We start from the raw sequence: 5,000 nt of genomic DNA, 5'->3' as shown, positions 1-5,000 counted from the left end.
ATAATAATAATGATAAAAATGATAAAAAAATCAAAATAATAATAATAACAACAATGATAATAATAATTTTGATGATCATAATATCAATATTGTTACAACTGATAATAATAATATTTATAATCATAATGATATCATTACTACTACTAATTATAATGATAATGTTAATAAAATGATGATAAAAACAATAATTATAACAATGGAAATATAAATAATAACAATAATAATGATAATGATAATAATGATAATATTAATAATAAAAATAATGACAATAGTAATAATAGAAATAACATTAATAATGATAATAATGATAATAATAATAATAATAATAATAATAATAATAATAATAATAATAATAATAATAATAATAATAATAATAATAATAATAATAATAATAATAATAATAATAACAATAACAATAATATATTAATAAGATTAATATTCAAAATGATGATGACAATCATGATGACAATAATAATCGTAATGATGATAACAGTAATGATAATAACAACAATAATAATAACAATAATAAGTATGATGATAGCAATGGTGATGATAATAATAAGTATTGTGATAATAATAATAACAACAACAATAATAATAATAATTAGTAATAGTAATAATAATAATAATAGCAGCGATCCTGATGATGATAATGATGATAATGATAATAGTGATAGCAATAATGATAGTAATAATAATAATAATAACAATAACAATAATAATAATGATCATAATAATAATAATAATGATAATAATAATGATAATAATAATAATAATAATAATGATAACAATAATGATAATGACAATAATAATGATAATAAGGATAACAGTACAAATGATAATAATGATAACAATGATAAGGAGAATTCTAATCAAACTGACAATAATTATATTGATAATAATGATAAAAAAATAATGACAATAATAATAGTGATAATGATAACAATAACGATAATAATGATGGTAATAACAATAATAGTAATGACAATTATAACAATAATGATAATAATTACAATAATAATAACATAATGACAATATAGTATTTATAATGATGATGATGATGGTGATGGTAATGATAGTAATAATAATGATAATAATAATAATAATAATAATAATAATAATAATAATAATAATAATAATAATAATAATAATAATAATAATAATAATAATAATAATAATAATAATAATAATAATAATAATAATAATAATAGTAATAATAATATCAATAACAATAATAATGAAAATGATAATGGTAATAATAATAAAAAAGAAATAATAATAATAATAATAATGATAATAATGATAATAACAATAACAACAACAACAACAATAATAATAACAATAATAATAACAATAATAATGATAATAATGATTATAATAATAATGATAATAATAATAATGGTAATAATAATAATAACAATAACAATAATAATGATGATAATAATGATAATAATAACAACAATAATAATGATATGATGATGATAATAATAATGATAATAATAATAATAATAAAGATGATGATAATAATAATAACAATATTAACAATGGTGATAATGATATTGATAATAAAAATGAAGGTAAGAATAATAATAATAATAACAATAATAATAACAATAATTATCATTATCATTATAATAAAGATGCTGGTAAAATTAGTAATAATTATACCGGTAATAATAGTAATAACAATAATAATAGTATTGGTGATAATAATGATAATGAAAATAATGACAATGACAATAATAGTAATGATAATGATGATGATAATGATACAAATAATAATAATGATGATACAAATAATAATGATAATAATAATAATGATAATAATAATGATAGTGATTATAATGGTAATAATAATAAAAATAATGATGACAATGGTAATAATGATAATAATAATAGTAATAACAATGTTGATAATAATGATGATAACAATAATAATGATATATTAATAATAATGATAATAACAATAATAATAATAACAATAATATTAATAATAATGATAATAATAATAATGATAATAATGATAATAACAATGATGATGATAATAATAATAACAATAATGAGAATAATAATAATAACAATGATGATAATAACAACAATAATGATAATAACAACAATAATTATAATAACAATAAGGAAAATCATCAAACTGATAATAACAACACTAATATTAAGAAACAAACCGGGACAGAAGAACCCAAACCGGCATCCGGAGGCGACCGAAATTTCCTCCTCCCAGAACTTAACAAAACGAAAAGGCGCCGAACAGAGCCGCCCTGTCACAGCAGAGGCGCCAGAAGGAGGGTGACAGCGAAGGGGAGAAGGTCGGCCGCGTCATCTCACGCTCGGTTACGTCTCAAAACGTCACCTGCTGTTAGATATATATATAAGAAATAATTGCAACGTACGAGAAGAGGGGTTTTATGTACGCTTGAATGTCTGTCTTTGGTGTAACGTTGGTGTCTGCGCGATGTAAACATGTGCTTGTGTGAGGGTTGGCGTTTGCGTTGTGCCATGTGTGTGGGTGTTGTGTTGTGTAAGGGCTTTGAGGGTTTGTTTGACTGTGCGTTTATGTGTCTGTGCGTGTCTTGTAGCCGTGTGTATATCATGTGTGTTTGTACGTCTTGCATCTGTGTGTATATTGTGTATGCTTGTGCGTACCTTGCACGGGCGCCTGTTGTTTGTTTGTATATATCTGTTTGTTTGAGTGTGTTTATACAGCTATGTTCATATATACCCGTGCGTTTTGAATTAGGAAACGCAGGTAGATGCTACATTTCCCTCGTCCCCTTCAAGTGCGTCCTTCTGGCAGGTGTCCACCTGTTGTGAGGCGAGGCTTCCTTGATCCCTCTCATGTTTTATTGAATGTATAATAAAATATTTGGACCTTGTATTGTAATCAGCTTCGAACCAAAGGCGAATGTCACCGTATATGGGGTACATATATATTATGATTACAGAATAAGTCAGCTTTAATAATACATGATACTGAAATCTACATACATTAAACGAAGCACGTATCTACATGTCCTTGGTTGTGTAGCAGCAAATGTTTGTTGCGTAATATTCAGCACAATAATTTTCAAGAATTAATTTGATCGAATAAAACATGACAGAAATTCATAGATAATATGCAAAACAGCTCTCCAAAAGTCCTTCAGTGGCTATCACAAAATATTGGTTACATAACATTAGATTTTCAGAATGAATCTTTAGTAAATATTACTTTTATATAACTTAATAACAAACGATAAACAAGCTCATCCATAAACCGTAATTCATATATACACATCGCCAAATATCTGTATTACCTCCGCCACAGATCCGTTACAGAAGTACAGCTATGATACAAAACAGTTTCAAAACCACGTGTCCACACTTTCTTCTTTCACTTCATCCACAGGAATCCATACACAACACGCATCCACATCAACATCAACAGGACAGAAGAGAGAAACCCACGCACAAAACATGCATCCTCGTCCCCGTCAGCGTGTCCCTATGAAAAAGTATTTCGAGCAGCGAGTGTCGCCGACGTGTCCATCCCTGCCTGCTAATCGGACACGGGGATTCATGATGTTCTTGTAGCACGTCACTCACGCTGTGGAACGAGCCCGGAGACACTTTTTTATGCATAAAACATAGTCCGACGCCTCGCTTGGTCGTTTCGCCTCCCTTTTCCCGTCTGGAGCTCTCGATGTCTCTGTGTCTGTGTCTCGGGGCGGGTTTCTGTGCATTGGAAGTCTCTGGCTAGTCTCTCTGGTGTGCTTTTTGTGTTGTTTTGTCATTTTTGGATTTTATTTTTGTTTATCTCTCTCATTTCTCATCTTTCCTTGATTTTCTATGATAGTCTATGCCATTATTTCTCTTTCTACCTACCCAACTATATATTTATCTATCTACCTTTCTTTCTTTTTCTGTCTTCCACTCCGTCTCTCTCACACAGCCTCTCTCTCTCGCTCTCTCTCTCTCTCTTTTTCTCTCTCTCTCTCTCTGTCTCTCTCTCTCTCTCTCTCTCTGTCTCTCTCTCTCTCTCTCTCTGTCTCTCTCTCTCTCTCTCTCTCTCTCTGTCTCTCTCTCTCTCTCTCTCTCTCTCTCTCTCTCTCTCTCTCTCTCTCTCTCTCTCTCTCTCTCTCTCACTCTCTGTCTCTCTCTCTCTCTCTCTCTCTCTCTCTCTCACTCTCTGTCTGTCTCTGTCTCTCTCTCTCTCCCTCTCTCTCTCTCTCTCTCTCTCTTATCTCTCTCTCTTTCTCTATCTCTCCTTCTCTCTCTCTCTCTCTCTCTCTCTCTCTCTCTCTCTCTCTCTCTCTCTCTCTCTCTCTCTCTTTCTCTCACTCTCACTCTCACTCTCACTCTCTCCCTCTCTCTCTCTCTCTCACTCTCTCTGTCTCTCTCTCTCTCTTTATCTATCTATCTATCTCTATCTCTCTCACTCACTCACTCACTCTCTCTCTCACTCCCTCTCTCTCTCTCAGGCTTGGTCAAGTTTTTATGTGCAATATCGTACGTGTTCATGCGCATATCCTTATTGAAGCATTCACTCATGCATCTTCATCACAAACCTTATCCCGACTGTCTTGGAGTTTCGCGACACACCCAGGTATATGAATAAGTATATATAAAATTATCTTTTTATTTTTATTTCTCCTTTTTATTTCTTCGTTTTTATTTCTTCTTCTGGAAATACCCAAGTAAGATCTGTGATGGAAGAGATGGGGATTACAGGTAAGGGGGGGGATGGGTAAGCGGAGGGGTGGTAGTAGGGGTAGAGGGAGGGGGTAGCGGAAGGGAAAGGGGAGGGTTATTGTTAATTTCATAACCTTGTCAAAGGCAGAGAAAGTAAATCCGCCCTCCTCTGTCCGGTGAGATAAGTAATGAATAGAAGCCATCGAAAAAAAATAATGATAAAATGAAAAAAAAATCCTCTTCCATTTCTAAAAGACGCAAGGACGACATTTTCCATTTATGCTAATGAGTTTCTTTTATCAATGCGAGATTTA

This window comes from Penaeus vannamei, chromosome 20 (genome assembly GCF_042767895.1).
Source record: "Penaeus vannamei isolate JL-2024 chromosome 20, ASM4276789v1, whole genome shotgun sequence".
NCBI classification, from domain to species: Eukaryota; Metazoa; Arthropoda; class Malacostraca; order Decapoda; family Penaeidae; genus Penaeus; species Penaeus vannamei.
Note: the sequence above shows the minus strand (reverse complement) of the source record.